Below are 18,598 nucleotides of genomic sequence, written 5' to 3' on the forward strand. Positions count from 1 at the left end.
ACTGGGGCACTCAACCCAGGCAGGCCAGAGAGCAGTACGTTGCCCTTGCTATGAATGTGAAGAGCTTTCTCCAGGGGCCTGTTTAGACTAAGGTTCCTCAGAAGCCAGGTGCCGCCGTTCCGGCACGGAGAGAAGTCATCCTGTGAAATTGGGGAACGAGCTCCTATCCTGTGTGCCCCAAGGGGCGGCGCAGAGTTAAGGCACTCCGTGGTGGAGTATGGCCTCATGGAAACCACTGCACACCCAACTCCCCCGACGTGAAACACTGGAACTTACCTTGAGGCCTGAGGTCACCTTTCGTTCGGCCGGAGCTGAACATGTGGTGCCGTGGGAGGAGTTTCTAGAAAGGGATTGCCAGCACGTTTTCGCTTTGAGAGAACACGCAGCCTCGGCCCACAACGACAGCCCTGCCGTGCAGAGACGTCGGGCCGCTAGTGCTGTTCAGGCAGCTTTGAAGCCAAGCGCAAGGCGCCTCCAAACGGGGAGAAAGCGTACTCTCCCCTCCGCGTCCCACGTTCAAGCTGAATGACGCAGCATGTTTCTCGGAAGGCTCTGCCGAGCTAGCTAGTACAAGGGAGAGAGTGCCTGCCTCTGCTGAGAAAGGTTTTGACGTGGGGATTGCTGGACAGGCAGAAAAGCGTTCCCCAGGCCGTGCAAAGTTGAGGCTTTGGTGATTCTGGATGGTCCCAAGGGTCCAGAATTGTCCCTGGGAAAGCTGTCCTCTTTTTCGTTCTCCGGCTGGAAGTAAACAGCTGGCAACCGACTGCCGTACGCAGACGTCCTGGGGGAGCCCGCCGGTTTCATTTGGGACGCACCTTGGTGTCTCACAGAAGAGCCCAAATTCCTAACTGGGGGCACACCAGCATGGAATGTAAGGCTGTTTACAACTGCGTAGCCTGAGGCCGTTGGAAGGCCGTACAATCCAGAGCTTTCGAACGAACAGGGCAGCGCTTCGCCATCGTCGTTGCACGTTCACGGAGCTTAATCAAACGAATGCATTTACTTCCTGTGGCTCAAACGCAACAGAGGAGTTGGAAGGCATACAGTGCCCTTTGACAGTTGTTACAACGAACGTGAGTGCACAGTGTCTCGTGAAATAAATCCCTAGCACTGTTGAAGCATTCCGTTCACGCATGCTCCTTCGCTCCTATGGCACTCCGAGGTGTTACTGACGGGGGAAATCTGGACTTTTACCTGAGGCCGGGGGGGGACTCACAATTCTTTTGTCGGCGAGCTCCAGAGTGCTCTTGCTGAAGCTCCCAGCAAGGAACTGAGAGCAGCAGGCCTCACACGAGTACACTCAGACGGCTTCGGTCACCAGTAAACTCAGGCCTCTTATGTGAGGCCTTCCGGCAGCAAAGAGAAGGTGGGCGCGAGGAGTGTGCTTCAGGCATCTTAGGACCCGCAACTGTCTCGTCTACCACGGAGGGGAATAAGGTTTGCCCAGGGTCGCCCAGTTTCAAAGCGGAGCTCACGTAGTTATCCTCAGTGGTTTCTGATTACCTCAAGGAAACACACGGGAGGAACAGGGCCCTTCCATGGAGGCCCTTTTGGGCACAGGGACCTCTGCGTGGGATCTAGTGGGTAAGTATGGCAGTACCTTAGATAGGCCTCAGTGACCAAGGCTGTCGTCTGGCTCATGCCTTAGCTGTGTTAAGTGTGGACAACGTGCTGGTCCTCAGGCTGGGCCCACAGCCTAGCTTTCGCTTCTGTGAGAGTGCTGTCCCGAGTCTCCTCCTGGAGCCAGTCGTCAGCACGGTGCCTTTTGGCACTGCAGTTCTCTTTCAGTCAAGGAGGCCGTGCGACTGGCAGAGGGAGTCTGCGCAACACTGCCTTCGCGAGGCTCTTTGACGACTGGGGCACTCAACCCAGGCAGGCCAGAGAGCAGTACGTTGCCCTTGCTATGAATGTGAAGAGCTTTCTCCAGGGGCCTGTTTAGACTAAGGTTCCTCAGAAGCCAGGTGCCGCCGTTCCGGCACGGAGAGAAGTCATCCTGTGAAATTGGGGAACGAGCTCCTATCCTGTGTGCCCCAAGGGGCGGCGCAGAGTTAAGGCACTCCGTGGTGAAGTATGGCCTCATGGAAACCACTGCACACCCAACTCCCCCGACGTGAAACACTGGAACTTACCTTGAGGCCTGAGGTCACCTTTCGTTCGGCCGGAGCTGAACATGTGGTGCCGTGGGAGGAGTTTCTAGAAAGGGATTGCCAGCACGTTTTCGCTTTGAGAGAACACGCAGCCTCGGCCCACAACGACAGCCCTGCCGTGCAGAGACGTCGGGCCGCTAGTGCTGTTCAGGCAGCTTTGAAGCCAAGCGCAAGGCGCCTCCAAACGGGGAGAAAGCGTACTCTCCCCTCCGCGTCCTACGTTCAAGCTGAATGACGCAGCATGTTTCTCGGAAGGCTCTGCCGAGCTAGCTAGTACAAGGGAGAGAGTGCCTGCCTCTGCTGAGAAAGGTTTTGACGTGGGGATTGCTGGACGTGAGGAAGAGCGTTCCCCAGGCCGTGCAAAGTTGAGGCTTTGGTGATTCTGGATGGTCCCAAGGGTCCAGAATTGTCCCTGGGAAAGCTGTCCTCTTTTTCGTTCTCCGGCTGGAAGTAAACAGCTGGCAACCGACTGCCGTACGCAGACGTCCTGGGGGAGCCCGCCGGTTTCATTTGGGACGCACCTTGGTGTCTCACAGAAGAGCCCAAATTCCTAACTGGGGGCACACCAGCATGGAATGTAAGGCTGTTTACAACTGCGTAGCCTGAGGCCGTTGGAAGGCCGTACAATCCAGAGCTTTCGAGCGAACAGGGCAGCGCTTCGCCATCGTCGTTGCACGTTCACGGAGCTTAATCAAACGAATGTATTTACTTCCTGTGGCTCAAACGCAACAGAGGAGTTGGAAGGCATACAGTGCCCTTTGACAGTTGTTACAACGAACGTGAGTGCACAGTGTCTCGTGAAATAAATCCCTAGCACTGTTGAAGCATTCCGTTCACGCATGCTCCTTCGCTCCTATGGCACTCCGAGGTGTTACTGACGGGGGAAATCTGGACTTTTACCTGAGGCCGGGGGGGGCTCACAATTCTTTTGTCGGCGAGCTCCAGAGTGCTCTTGCTGAAGCTCCCAGCAAGGAACTGAGAGCAGCAGGCCTCAAACGAGTACACTCAGACGGCTTCGGTCACGAGTAAACTCAGGCCTCTTATGTGAGGCCTTCCGGCAGCAAAGAGAAGGTGGGCGCGAGGAGTGTGCTTCAGGCATCTTAGGACCAGCAACTGTCTCGTCTACCACGGAGGGGAATAAGGTTTGCCCAGGGTCGCCCAGTTTCAAAGCGGAGCTCACGTAGTTATCCTCAGTGGTTTCTGATTACCTCAAGGAAACACACGGGAGGAACAGGGCCCTTCCATGGAGGCCCTTTTGGGCACAGGGACCTCTGCGTGGGATCTAGTGGGTAAGTATGGCAGTACCTTAGATAGGCCTCAGTGACCAAGGCTGTCGTCTGGCTCATGCCTTAGCTGTGTTAAGTGTGGACAGCGTGCTGGTCCTCAGGCTGGGCCCACAGCCTGGCTTTCGCTTCTGTGAGAGTGCTGTCCCGAGTCTCCTCCTGGAGCCAGTCGTCAGCACGGTGCCTTTTGGCACTGCAGTTCTCTTTCAGTCAAGGAAGCCGTGCGACTGGCAGAGGGAGTCTGCGCAGCACTGCCTTCGCGAGGCTCTTTGACGACTGGGGCACTCAACCCAGGCAAGCCAGAGAGCAGTACGTTGCCCTTGCTATGAATGTGAAGAGCTTCCTCCAGGGGCCTGTTTAGGCTAAGGTTCCTCAGAAGCCAGGAGCCGCCGTTCCGGCACGGAGAGAAGTCATCCTGCGAAATTGGCGAACGAGCTCCTATCCTGTGTGCCCCCAGGAGCGGCGCAGAGTTAAGGCACTCCGTGGTGGAGTATGGCCTCATGGAAACCACTGCACACCCAACTCCCCCGACGTGAAACACTGGAACTTACCTTGAGGCCTGAGGTCACCTTTCGTTGGGCCGGAGCTGAACATGTGGTGCCGTGGGAGGGGTTTCTAGAAAGGGATTGCCAGCACGGTTTTCGCTTTCAGAGAACACGCAGCCTCGGCCCACAAAGACAATCCTGCCGTGCAGAGACGTCGGGCCAATAGTGCTGTTCAGGCAGCTTTGAAGCCAAGCGCAAGGCGCCTCCAAACGGGGAGAAAGCGTACTCTCCCCTCCGCGTCCCACGTTCAAGCTGAATGACGCAGCATGTTTCTCGGAAGGCTCTGCCGAGCTATCTAGTACAAGGGAGAGAGTGCCTGCCTCTGCTGAGAAAGGTTTTGACGTGGGGATTGCTGGACGTGAGGAAGAGCGTTCCCCAGGCCGTGCAAAGTTGAGGCTTTGGTGATTCTGGATGGTCCCAAGGGTCCAGAATTGTCCCTGGGAAAGCTGTCCTCTTTTTCGTTCTCCGGCTGGAAGTAAACAGCTGGCAACCGACTGCCGTACGCAGACGTCCTGGGGGAGCCCGCCGGTTTCATTTGGGACGCACCTTGGTGTCTCACAGAAGAGCCCAAATTCCTAACTGGGGGCACACCAGCATGGAATGTAAGGCTGTTTACAACTGCGTAGCCTGAGGCCGTTGGAAGGCCGTACAATCGAGAGCTTTCGAGCGAACAGGGCAGCGCTTCGCCATCGTCGTTGCACGTTCACGGAGCTTAATCAAACGAATGCATTTACTTCCTGTGGCTCAAAGGCAACAGAGGAGTTGGAAGGCATACAGTGCCCTTTGACAGTTGTTACAACGAACGTGAGTGCATAGTGTCTCGTGAAATAAATCCCTAGCACTGTTGAAGCATTCCGTTCACGCATGCTCCTTCGCTCCTATGGCACTCCGAGGTGTTACTGACGGGGGAAATCTGGACTTTTACCTGAGGCCGGGGGCGGCTCACAATTCTTTTGTCGGCGAGCTCCAGAGTGCTCTTGCTGAAGCTCCCAGCAAGGAACTGAGAGCAGCAGGCCTCACACGAGTACACTCAGACGGATTCGGTCACGAGTAAACTCAGGCCTCTTATGTGAGGCCTTCTGGCAGCAAAGAGAAGGTGGGCGCGAGGAGTGTGCTTCAGGCATCTTAGGACCCGCAACTGTCTCGTCTACCACAGAGGGGAATAAGGTTTGCCCAGGGTCGCCCAGTTTCAAAGCGGAGCTCACGTAGTTATCCTCAGTGGTTTCTGATTACCTCAAGGAAACACACGGGAGGAACAGGGCCCTTCCATGGAGGCCCTTTTGGGCACAGGGACCTCTGCGTGGGATCTAGTGGGTAAGTATGGCAGTACCTTAGATAGGCCTCAGTGACCAAGGCTGTCGTCTGGCTCATGCCTTAGCTGTGTTAAGTGTGGACAACGTGCTGGTCCTCAGCCTGGGCCCACAGCCTAGCTTTCGATTCTGTGAGAGTGCTGTCCCGAGTCTCCTCCTGGAGCCAGTCGTCAGCACAGTGCCTTTTGGCACTGCAGTTCTCTTTCAGTCAAGGAGGCCGTGCGACTGGCAGAGGGAGTCTGCGCAACACTGCCTTCGCGAGGCTCTTTGACGACTGGGGCACTCAACCCAGGCAGGCCAGAGAGCAGTACGTTGCCCTTGCTATGAATGTGAAGAGCTTTCTCCAGGGGCCTGTTTAGGCTAAGGTTCCTCAGAAGCCAGGTGCCGCCGTTCCGGCACGGAGAGAAGTCATCCTGTGAAATTGGGGAACGAGCTCCTATCCTGTGTGCCCCAAGGGGCGGCGCAGAGTTAAGGCACTCCATGGTGGAGTATGGCCTCATGGAAACCACTGCACATCCAACTCCCCCGACGTGAAACACTGGAACTTACCTTGAGGCCTGAGGTCACCTTTCGTTCGGCCGGAGCTGAACATGTGGTGCCGTGGGAGGAGTTTCTAGAAAGGGATTGCCAGCACGTTTTCGCTTTGAGAGAACACGCAGCCTCGGCCCACAACGACAATCCTGCCGTGCAGAGACGTCGGGCCGCTAGTGCTGTTCAGGCAGCTTTGAAGCCAAGCGCAAGGCGCCTCCAAACGGGGAGAAAGCGTACTCTCCCCTCCGCGTCCCACGTTCAAGCTGAATGACGCAGCATGTTTCTCGGAAGGCTCTGCCGAGCTATCTAGTACAAGGGAGAGAGTGCCTGCCTCTGCTGAGAAAGGTTTTGACGTGGGGATTGCTGGACGTGAGGAAGAGCGTTCCCCAGGCCGTGCAACGTTGAGGCTTTGGTGATTCTGGATGGTCCCAAGGGTCCAGAATTGTCTCTGGGAAAGCTGTCCTCTTTTTCTTTCTCCGGCTGGAAGTAAACAGCTGGCAACCGACTGCCGTACGCAGACGTCCTGGGGGAGCCCGCCGATTTCATTTGGGACGCACATTGGTGTCTCACAGAAGAGCCCAAATTCCTAACTGGGGGCACACCAGCATGGAATGTAAGGCTGTTTACAACTGCGTAGCCTGAGGCCGTTGGAAGGCCGTACAATCGAGAGCTTTCGAGCGAACAGGGCAGCGCTTCGCCATCGTCGTTGCACGTTCACGGAGCTTAATCAAACGAATGCATTTACTTCCTGTGGCTCAAACGCAACAGAGGAGTTGGAAGGCATACAGTGCCCTTTGACAGTTGTTACAACGAACGTGAGTGCACAGTGTCTCGTGAAATAAATCCCTAGCACTGTTGAAGCATTCCGTTCACGCATGCTCCTTCGCTCCTATGGCACTCCGAGGTGTTACTGACGGGGGAAATCTGGACTTTTACCTGAGGCCGGGGGCGGCTCACAATTCTTTTGTCGGCGAGCTCCAGAGTGCTCTTGCTGAAGCTCCCAGCAAGGAACTGAGAGCAGCAGGCCTCACACGAGTACACTCAGACGGCTTCGGTCACGAGTAAACTCAGGCCTCTTATGTGAGGCCTTCTGGCAGCAAAGAGAAGGTGGGCGCGAGGAGTGTGCTTCAGGCATCTTAGGACCCGCAACTGTCTCGTCTACCACGGAGGGGAATAAGGTTTGCCCAGGGTCGCCCAGTTTCAAAGCGGAGCTCACGTAGTTATCCTCAGTGGTTTCTGATTACCTCAAGGAAACACACGGGAGGAACAGGGCCCTTCCATGGAGGCCCTTTTGGGCACAGGGACCTCTGCGTGGGATCTAGTGGGTAAGTATGGCAGTACCTTAGATAGGCCTCAGTGACCAAGGCTGTCGTCTGGCTCATGCCTTAGCTGTGTTAAGTGTGGACAACGTGCTGGTCCTCAGCCTGGGCCCACAGCCTAGCTTTCGATTCTGTGAGAGTGCTGTCCCGAGTCTCCTCCTGGAGCCAGTCGTCAGCACGGTGCCTTTTGGCACTGCAGTTCTCTTTCAGTCAAGGAGGCCGTGCGACTGGCAGAGGGAGTCTGCGCAACACTGCCTTCGCGAGGCTCTTTGACGACTGGGGCACTCAACCCAGGCAGGCCAGAGAGCAGTACGTTGCCCTTGCTATGAATGTGAAGAGCTTTCTCCAGGGGCCTGTTTAGACTAAGGTTCCTCAGAAGCCAGGTGCCGCCGTTCCGGCACGGAGAGAAGTCATCCTGTGAAATTGGGGAACGAGCTCCTATCCTGTGTGCCCCAAGGGGCAGCGCAGAGTTAAGGCACTCCATGGTGGAGTATGGCCTCATGGAAACCACTGCACACCCAACTCCCCCGACGTGAAACACTGGAACTTACCTTGAGGCCTGAGGTCACCTTTCGTTCGGCCGGAGCTGAACATGTGGTGCCGTGGGAGGAGTTTCTAGAAAGGGATTGCCAGCACGTTTTCGCTTTGAGAGAACACGCAGCCTCGGCCCACAACGACAATCCTGCCGTGCAGAGACGTCGGGCCGCTAGTGCTGTTCAGGCAGCTTTGAAGCCAAGCGCAAGGCGCCTCCAAACGTGGAGAAAGCGTACTCTCCCCTCCGCGTCCCACGTTCAAGCTGAATGACGCAGCATGTTTCTCGGAAGGCTCTGCAGAGCTATCTAGTACAAGGGAGAGAGTGCCTGCCTCTGCTGAGAAAGGTTTTGACGTGGGGATTGCTGGACGTGAGGAAGAGCGTTCCCCAGGCCGTGCAACGTTGAGGCTTTGGTGATTCTGGATGGTCCCAAGGGTCCAGAATTGTCTCTGGGAAAGCTGTCCTATTTTTCTTTCTCTGGCTGGAAGTAAACAGCTGGCAACCGACTGCCGTACGCAGACGTCCTGGGGGAGCCCGCCGATTTCATTTGGGACGCACATTGGTGTCTCACAGAAGAGCCCAAATTCCTAACTGGGGGCACACCAGCATGGAATGTAAGGCTGTTTACAACTGCGTAGCCTGAGGCCGTTGGAAGGCCGTACAATCGAGAGCTTTCGAGCGAACAGGGCAGCGCTTCGCCATCGTCGTTGCACGTTCACGGAGCTTAATCAAACGAATGCATTTACTTCCTGTGGCTCAAACGCAACAGAGGAGTTGGAAGGCATACAGTGCCCTTTGACAGTTGTTACAACGAACGTGAGTGCACAGTGTCTCGTGAAATAAATCCCTAGCACTGTTGAAACATTCCGTTCACGCATGCTCCTTCGCTCCTATGGCACTCCGAGGTGTTACTGACGGGGGAAATCTGGACTTTTACCTGAGGCCGGGGGGGGCTCACAATTCTTTTGTCGGCGAGCTCCAGAGTGCTCTTGCTGAAGCTCCCAGCAAGGAACTGAGAGCAGCAGGCCTCACACGAGTACACTCAGACGGCTTCCGTCACGAGTAAACTCAGGCCTCTTATGTGAGGCCTTCCGGCAGCAAAGGGAAGGTGGGCGCGAGGAGTGTGCTTCAGGCAGCTTAGGACCCGCAACTGTCTCGTCTACCACAGAGGGGAATAAGGTTTGCCCAGGGTCGCCCAGTTTCAAAGCGGAGCTCACGTAGTTATCCTCAGTGGTTTCTGATTACCTCAAGGAAACACACGGGAGGAACAGGGCCCTTTCATGGAGGCCCTTTTGGGCACAGGTACCTCTGCGTGGGATCTAGTGGGTAAGTATGGCAGTACCTTAGATAGGCCTCAGTGACCAAGGCTGTCGTCTGGCTCATGCCTTAGCTGTGTTAAGTGTGGACAACGTGCTGGTCCTCAGGCTGGGCCCACAGCCTAGCTTTCGCTTCTGTGAGAGTGCTGTTCCGAGTCTCCTCCTGGAGCCAGTCGTCAGCACGGTGCCTTTTGGCACTGCAGTTCTCTTTCAGTCAAGGAGGCCGTGCGACTGGCAGAGGGAGTCTGCGCAGCACTGCCTTCGCGAGGCTCTTTGACGACTGGGGCACTCAACCCAGGCAAGCCAGAGAGCAGTACGTTGCCCTTGCTATGAATGTGAAGAGCTTTCTCCAGGGGCCTGTTTAGACTAAGGTTCCTCAGAAGCCAGGTGCCGCCGTTCCGGCACGGACAGAAGTCATCCTGTGAAATTGGGGAACGAGCTCCTATCCTGTGTGCCCCAAGGGGCGGCGCAGAGTTAAGGCACTCCGTGGTGGAGTATGGCCTCATGGAAACCACTGCACACCCAACTCCCCCGACGTGAAACACTGGAACTTACCTTGAGGCCTGAGGTCACCTTTCGTTCGGCCGGAGCTGAACATGTGGTGCCGTGGGAGGAGTTTCTAGAAAGGGATTGCCAGCACGGTTTTCGCTTTGAGAGAACACGCAGCCTCGGCCCACAACGACAGCCCTGCCGTGCAGAGACGTCGGGCCGCTAGTGATGTTCAGGCAGCTTTGAAGCCAAGCGCAAGGCGCCTCCAAACGGGGAGAAAGCGTACTCTCCCCTCCGCGTCCCTCGTTCAAGCTGAATGACGCAGCATGTTTCTCGGAAGGCTCTGCAGAGCTATCTAGTACAAGGGAGAGAGTGCCTGCCTCTGCTGAGAAAGGTTTTGACGTGGGGATTGCTGGACGTGAGGAAGAGCGTTCCCCAGGCCGTGCAAAGTTGAGGCTTTGGTGATTCTGGATGGTCCCAAGGGTCCAGAATTGTCCCTGGGAAAGCTGTCCTCTTTTTCGTTCTCCGGCTGGAAGTAAACAGCTGGCAACCGACTGCAGTACGCAGACGTCCTGGGGGAGCCCGCCGGTTTCATTTGGGACGCACATTGGTGTCTCACCGCAGAGCCCAAATTCCTAACTGGGGGCACACCAGCATGGAATGTAAGGCTGTTTACAACTGCGTAGCCTGAGGCCGTTGGAAGGCCGTACATTCGAGAGCTTTCGAGCGAACAGGGCAGCGCTTCGCCATCGTCGTTGCACGTTCTCGGACCTTAATCAAACGAATGCGTTTACTTCCTGTGGCTCAAACGCAACAGAGGAGTTGGAAGGCATACACTGCCCTTTGACAGTTGTTACAACGAACGTGAGTGCACAGTGTCTCGTGAAATAAATCCCTAGCACTGTTGAAGCATTCCGTTCACGCATGCTCCTTCGCTCCTATGGCACTCCGAGGTGTTACTGACGGGGGAAATCTGGACTTTTACCTGAGGCCGGGGGAGGCTCACAATTCTTTTGTCTGCGAGCTCCAGAGTGCTCTTGCTGATGCTCCCAGCAAGGAACTGAGAGCAGCAGGCCTCACACGAGTACACTCAGACGGCTTCCGTCACGAGTAAACTCAGGCCTCTTATGTGAGGCCTTCCGGCAGCAAAGAGAAGGTGGGCGCGAGGAGTGTGCTTCAGGCAGCTTAGGACCCGCAACTGTCTCGTCTACCACGGAGGGGAATAAGGTTTGCCCAGGGTCGCCCAGTTTCAAAGCGGAGCTCACGTAGTTATCCTCAGTGGTTTCTGATTACCTCAAGGAAACACACGGGAGGAACAGGGCCCTTCCATGGAGGCCCTTTTGGGCACAGGGACCTCTGCGTGGGATCTAGTGGGTAAGTATGGCAGTACCTTAGATAGGCCTCAGTGACCAAGGCTGTCGTCTGGCTCATGCCTTAGCTGTGTTAAGTGTGGACAACGTGCTGGTCCTCAGGCTGGGCCCACAGCCTGGCTTTCGCTTCTGTGAGAGTGCTGTCCCGAGTCTCCTCCTGGAGCCAGTCGTCAGCACGGTGCCTTTTGGCACTGCAGTTCTCTTTCAGTCAAGGAGGCCGTGCGACTGGCAGAGGGAGTCTGCGCAGCACTGCCTTCGCGAGGCTCTTTGACGACTGGGGCACTCAACCCAGGCAAGCCAGAGAGCAGTACGTTGCCCTTGCTATGAAAGTGTAGAGCTTTCTCCAGGAGCCTGTTTAGGCTAAGGTTCCTCAGAAGCCAGGAGCCGCCGTTCCGGCACGGAGAGAAGTCATCCTGCGAAATTGGCGAACGAGCTCCTATCCTGTGTGCCCCCAGGAGCGGCGCAGAGTTAAGGCACTCCGTGGTGGAGTATGGCCTCATGGAAACCACTGCACACCCAACTCCCCCGACGTGAAACACTGGAACTTACCTTGAGGCCTGAGGTCACCTTTCGTTGGGCCGGAGCTGAACATGTGGTGCCGTGGGAGGGGTTTCTAGAAAGGGATTGCCAGCACGGTTTTCGCTTTCAGAGAACACGCAGCCTCGGCCCACAAAGACAATCCTGCCGTGCAGAGACGTCGGGCCAATAGTGCTGTTCAGGCAGCTTTGAAGCCAAGCACAAGGCGCCTCCAAACGGGGAGAAAGCGTACTCTCGCCTCCGCGTCCCACGTTCAAGCTGAATGACGCAGCATGTTTCTCGGAAGGCTCTGCCGAGCTATCTAGTACAAGGGAGAGAGTGCCTGCCTCTGCTGAGAAAGGTTTTCACGTGGGGATTGCTGGACGTGAGGAAGAGCGTTCCCCAGGCCGTGCAAAGTTGAGGCTTTGGTGATTCTGGATGGTCCCAAGGGTCCAGAATTGTCCCTGGGAAAGCTGTCCTCTTTTTCGTTCTCCGGCTGGAAGTAAACAGCTGGCAACCGACTGCCGTACGCAGACGTCCTGGGGGAGCCCGCCGGTTTCATTTGGGACGCACCTTGGTGTCTCACAGAAGAGCCCAAATTCCTAACTGGGGGCACACCAGCATGGAATGTAAGGCTGTTTACAACTGCGTAGCCTGAGGCCGTTGGAAGGCCGTACAATCGAGAGCTTTCGAGCGAACAAGGCAGCGCTTCGCCATCGTCGTTGCACGTTCACGGAGCTTAATCAAACGAATGCATTTACTTCCTGTGGCTCAAAGGCAACAGAGGAGTTGGAAGGCATACAGTGCCCTTTGACAGTTGTTACAACGAACGTGAGTGCATAGTGTCTCGTGAAATAAATCCCTAGCACTGTTGAAGCATTCCGTTCACGCATGCTCCTTCGCTCCTATGGCACTCCGAGGTGTTACTGACGGGGGAAATCTGGACTTTTACCTGAGGCCGGGGGCGGCTCACAATTCTTTTGTCGGCGAGCTCCAGAGTGCTCTTGCTGAAGCTCCCAGCAAGGAACTGAGAGCAGCAGGCCTCACACGAGTACACTCAGACGGATTCGGTCACGAGTAAACTCAGGCCTCTTATGTGAGGCCTTCTGGCAGCAAAGAGAAGGTGGGCGCGAGGAGTGTGCTTCAGGCATCTTAGGACCCGCAACTGTCTCGTCTACCACGGAGGGGAATAAGGTTTGCCCAGGGTCGCCCAGTTTCAAAGCGGAGCTCACGTAGTTATCCTCAGTGGTTTCTGATTACCTCAAGGAAACACACGGGAGGAACAGGGCCCTTCCATGGAGGCCCTTTTGGGCACAGGGACCTCTGCGTGGGATCTAGTGGGTAAGTATGGCAGTACCTTAGATAGGCCTCAGTGACCAAGGCTGTCGTCTGGCTCATGCCTTAGCTGTGTTAAGTGTGGACAACGTGCTGGTCCTCAGCCTGGGCCCACAGTCTAGCTTTCGATTCTGTGAGAGTGCTGTCCCGAGTCTCCTCCTGGAGCCAGTCGTCAGCACAGTGCCTTTTGGCACTGCAGTTCTCTTTCAGTCAAGGAGGCCGTGCGACTGGCAGAGGGAGTCTGCGCAACACTGCCTTCGCGAGGCTCTTTGACGACTGGGGCACTCAACCCAGGCAGGCCAGAGAGCAGTACGTTGCCCTTGCTATGAATGTGAAGAGCTTTCTCCAGGGGCCTGTTTAGACTAAGGTTCCTCAGAAGCCAGGTGCCGCCGTTCCGGCACGGAGAGAAGTCATCCTGTGAAATTGGGGAACGAGCTCCTATCCTGTGTGCCCCAAGGGGCGGCGCAGAGTTAAGGCACTCCATGGTGGAGTATGGCCTCATGGAAACCACTGCACACCCAACTCCCCCGACGTGAAACACTGGAACTTACCTTGAGGCCTGAGGTCACCTTTCGTTCGGCCGGAGCTGAACATGTGGTGCCGTGGGAGGAGTTTCTAGAAAGGGATTGCCAGCACGTTTTCGCTTTGAGAGAACACGCAGCCTCGGCCCACAACGACAATCCTGCCGTGCAGAGACGTCGGGCCGCTAGTGCTGTTCAGGCAGCTTTGAAGCCAAGCGCAAGGCGCCTCCAAACGGGGAGAAAGCGTACTCTCCCCTCCGCGTCCCACGTTCAAGCTGAATGACGCAGCATGTTTCTCGGAAGGCTCTGCCGAGCTATCTAGTACAAGGGAGAGAGTGCCTGCCTCTGCTGAGAAAGGTTTTGACGTGGGGATTGCTGGACGTGAGGAAGAGCGTTCCCCAGGCCGTGCAACGTTGAGGCTTTGGTGATTCTGGATGGTACCAAGGGTCCAGAATTGTCTCTGGGAAAGCTGTCCTCTTTTTCTTTCTCCGGCTGGAAGTAAACAGCTGGCAACCGACTGCCGTACGCAGACGTCCTGGGGGAGCCCGCCGATTTCATTTGGGACGCACATTGGTGTCTCACAGAAGAGCCCAAATTCCTAACTGGGGGCACACCAGCATGGAATGTAAGGCTGTTTACAACTGCGTAGCCTGAGGCCGTTGGAAGGCCGTACAATCGAGAGCTTTCGAGCGAACAGGGCAGCGCTTCGCCATCGTCGTTGCACGTTCACGGAGCTTAATCAAACGAATGCATTTACTTCCTGTGGCTCAAACGCAACAGAGGAGTTGGAAGGCATACAGTGCCCTTTGACAGTTGTTACAACGAACGTGAGTGCATAGTGTCTCGTGAAATAAATCCCTAGCACTGTTGAAGCATTCCGTTCACGCATGCTCCTTCGCTCCTATGGCACTCCGAGGTGTTACTGACGGGGGAAATCTGGACTTTTACCTGAGGCCGGGGGCGGCTCACAATTCTTTTGTCGGCGAGCTCCAGAGTGCTCTTGCTGAAGCTCCCAGCAAGGAACTGAGAGCAGCAGGCCTCACACGAGTACACTCAGACGGCTTCGGTCACGAGTAAACTCAGGCCTCTTATGTGAGGCCTTCTGGCAGCAAAGAGAAGGTGGGCGCGAGGAGTGTGCTTCAGGCATCTTAGGACCCGCAACTGTCTCGTCTACCACGGAGGGGAATAAGGTTTGCCCAGGGTCGCCCAGTTTCAAAGCGGAGCTCACGTAGTTATCCTCAGTGGTTTCTGATTACCTCAAGGAAACACACGGGAGGAACAGGGCCCTTCCATGGAGGCCCTTTTGGGCACAGGGACCTCTGCGTGGGATCTAGTGGGTAAGTATGGCAGTACCTTAGATAGGCCTCAGTGACCAAGGCTGTCGTCTGGCTCATGCCTTAGCTGTGTTAAGTGTGGACAACGTGCTGGTCCTCAGCCTGGGCCCACAGTCTAGCTTTCGATTCTGTGAGAGTGCTGTCCCGAGTCTCCTCCTGGAGCCAGTCGTCAGCACAGTGCCTTTTGGCACTGCAGTTCTCTTTCAGTCAAGGAGGCCGTGCGACTGGCAGAGGGAGTCTGCGCAACACTGCCTTCGCGAGGCTCTTTGACGACTGGGGCACTCAACCCAGGCAGGCCAGAGAGCAGTACGTTGCCCTTGCTATGAATGTGAAGAGCTTTCTCCAGGGGCCTGTTTAGACTAAGGTTCCTCAGAAGCCAGGTGCCGCCGTTCCGGCACGGAGAGAAGTCATCCTGTGAAATTGGGGAACGAGCTCCTATCCTGTGTGCCCCAAGGGGCGGCGCAGAGTTAAGGCACTCCATGGTGGAGTATGGCCTCATGGAAACCACTGCACACCCAACTCCCCCGACGTGAAACACTGGAACTTACCTTGAGGCCTGAGGTCACCTTTCGTTCGGCCGGAGCTGAACATGTGGTGCCGTGGGAGGAGTTTCTAGAAAGGGATTGCCAGCACGTTTTCGCTTTGAGAGAACACGCAGCCTCGGCCCACAACGACAATCCTGCCGTGCAGAGACGTCGGGCCGCTAGTGCTGTTCAGGCAGCTTTGAAGCCAAGCGCAAGGCGCCTCCAAACGGGGAGAAAGCGTACTCTCCCCTCCGCGTCCCACGTTCAAGCTGAATGACGCAGCATGTTTCTCGGAAGGCTCTGCCGAGCTATCTAGTACAAGGGAGAGAGTGCCTGCCTCTGCTGAGAAAGGTTTTGACGTGGGGATTGCTGGACGTGAGGAAGAGCGTTCCCCAGGCCGTGCAACGTTGAGGCTTTGGTGATTCTGGATGGTCCCAAGGGTCCAGAATTGTCTCTGGGAAAGCTGTCCTCTTTTTCTTTCTCCGGCTGGAAGTAAACAGCTGGCAACCGACTGCCGTACGCAGACGTCCTGGGGGAGCCCGCCGATTTCATTTGGGACGCACATTGGTGTCTCACAGAAGAGCCCAAATTCCTAACTGGGGGCACACCAGCATGGAATGTAAGGCTGTTTACAACTGCGTAGCCTGAGGCCGTTGGAAGGCCGTACAATCGAGAGCTTTCGAGCGAACAGGGCAGCGCTTCGCCATCGTCGTTGCACGTTCACGGAGCTTAATCAAACGAATGCATTTACTTCCTGTGGCTCAAACGCAACAGAGGAGTTGGAAGGCATACAGTGCCCTTTGACAGTTGTTACAACGAACGTGAGTGCATAGTGTCTCGTGAAATAAATCCCTAGCACTGTTGAAGCATTCCGTTCACGCATGCTCCTTCGCTCCTATGGCACTCCGAGGTGTTACTGACGGGGGAAATCTGGACTTTTACCTGAGGCCGCGGGCGGCTCACAATTCTTTTGTCGGCGAGCTCCAGAGTGCTCTTGCTGAAGCTCCCAGCAAGGAACTGAGAGCAGCAGGCCTCACACGAGTACACTCAGACGGCTTCGGTCACGAGTAAACTCAGGCCTCTTATGTGAGGCCTTCTGGCAGCAAAGAGAAGGTGGGCGCGAGGAGTGTGCTTCAGGCATCTTAGGACCCGCAACTGTCTCGTCTACCACGGAGGGGAATAAGGTTTGCCCAGGGTCGCCCAGTTTCAAAGCGGAGCTCACGTAGTTATCCTCAGTGGTTTCTGATTACCTCAAGGAAACACACGGGAGGAACAGGGCCCTTCCATGGAGGCCCTTTTGGGCACAGGGACCTCTGCGTGGGATCTAGTGGGTAAGTATGGCAGTACCTTAGATAGGCCTCAGTGACCAAGGCTGTCGTCTGGCTCATGCCTTAGCTGTGTTAAGTGTGGACAACGTGCTGGTCCTCAGCCTGGGCCCACAGCCTAGCTTTCGATTCTGTGAGAGTGCTGTCCCGAGTCTCCTCCTGGAGCCAGTCGTCAGCACGGTGCCTTTTGGCACTGCAGTTCTCTTTCAGTCAAGGAGGCCGTGCGACTGGCAGAGGGAGTCTGCGCAACACTGCCTTCGCGAGGCTCTTTGACGACTGGGGCACTCAACCCAGGCAGGCCAGAGAGCAGTACGTTGCCCTTGCTATGAATGTGAAGAGCTTTCTCCAGGGGCCTGTTTAGACTAAGGTTCCTCAGAAGCCAGGTGTCGCCGTTCCGGCACGGAGAGAAGTCATCCTGTGAAATTGGGGAACGAGCTCCTATCCTGTGTGCCCCAAGGGGCGGCGCAGAGTTAAGGCACTCCATGGTGGAGTATGGCCTCATGGAAACCACTGCACACCCAACTCCCCCGACGTGAAACACTGGAACTTACCTTGAGGCCTGAGGTCACCTTTCGTTCGGCCGGAGCTGAACATGTGGTGCCGTGGGAGGAGTTTCTAGAAAGGGATTGCCAGCACGTTTTCGCTTTGAGAGAACACGCAGCCTCGGCCCACAACGACAATCCTGCCGTGCAGAGACGTCGGGCCGCTAGTGCTGTTCAGGCAGCTTTGAAGCCAAGCGCAAGGCGCCTCCAAACGTGGAGAAAGCGTACTCTCCCCTCCGCGTCCCACGTTCAAGCTGAATGACGCAGCATGTTTCTCGGAAGGCTCTGCCGAGCTATCTAGTACAAGGGAGAGAGTGCCTGCCTCTGCTGAGAAAGGTTTTGACGTGGGGATTGCTGGACGTGAGGAAGAGCGTTCCCCAGGCCGTGCAACGTTGAGGCTTTGGTGATTCTGGATGGTCCCAAGGGTCCAGAATTGTCTCTGGGAAAGCTGTCCTCTTTTTCTTTCTCTGGCTGGAAGTAAACAGCTGGCAACCGACTGCCGTACGCAGACGTCCTGGGGGAGCCCGCCGATTTCATTTGGGACGCACATTGGTGTCTCACAGAAGAGCCCAAATTCCTAACTGGGGGCACACCAGCATGGAATGTAAGGCTGTTTACAACTGCGTAGCCTGAGGCCGTTGGAAGGCCGTACAATCGAGAGCTTTCGAGCGAACAGGGCAGCGCTTCGCCATCGTCGTTGCACGTTCACGGAGCTTAATCAAACGAATGCATTTACTTCCTGTGGCTCAAACGCAACAGAGGAGTTGGAAGGCATACAGTGCCCTTTGACAGTTGTTACAACGAACGTGAGTGCACAGTGTCTCGTGAAATAAATCCCTAGCACTGTTGAAGCATTCCGTTCACGCATGCTCCTTCGCTCCTATGGCACTCCGAGGTGTTACTGACGGGGGAAATCTTGACTTTTACCTGAGGCCGGGGGGGGCTCACAATTCTTTTGTCGGCGAGCTCCAGAGTGCTCTTGCTGAAGCTCCCAGCAAGGAACTGAGAGCAGCAGGCCTCACACGAGTACACTCAGACGGCTTCCGTCACGAGTAAACTCAGGCCTCTTATGTGAGGCCTTCCGGCAGCAAAGGGAAGGTGGGCGCGAGGAGTGTGCTTCAGGCAGCTTAGGACCCGCAACTGTCTCGTCTACCACGGAGGGGAATAAGGTTTGCCCAGGGTCGCCCAGTTTCAAAGCGGAGCTCACGTAGTTATCCTCAGTGGTTTCTGATTACCTCAAGGAAACACACGGGAGGAACAGGGCCCTTCCATGGAGGCCCTTTTGGGCACAGGGACCTCTGCGTGGGATCTAGTGGGTAAGTATGGCAGTACCTTAGATAGGCCTCAGTGACCAAGGCTGTGGCCTGGCTCATGCCTTAGCTGTGTTAAGTTTGGACAACCTGCTGGTCCTCAGGCTGGGCCCACAGCCTAGCTTTCGCTTCTGTGAGAGTGCTGTCCCGAGTCTCCTCCTGGAGCCAGTCGTCAGCACGGTGCCTTTTGGCACTGCAGTTCTCTTTCAGTCAAGGAGGCCGTGCGACTGGCAGAGGGAGTCTGCGCAGCACTGCCTTCGCGAGGCTCTTTGACGACTGGGGTATTCAACCCAGGCAAGCCAGAGAGCAGTACGTTGCCCTTGCTATGAATGTGAAGAGCTTTCTCCAG

Source organism: Globicephala melas, chromosome 19 (assembly GCF_963455315.2).
Source record: "Globicephala melas chromosome 19, mGloMel1.2, whole genome shotgun sequence".
In the NCBI taxonomy this organism is placed as follows: Eukaryota; Metazoa; Chordata; class Mammalia; order Artiodactyla; family Delphinidae; genus Globicephala; species Globicephala melas.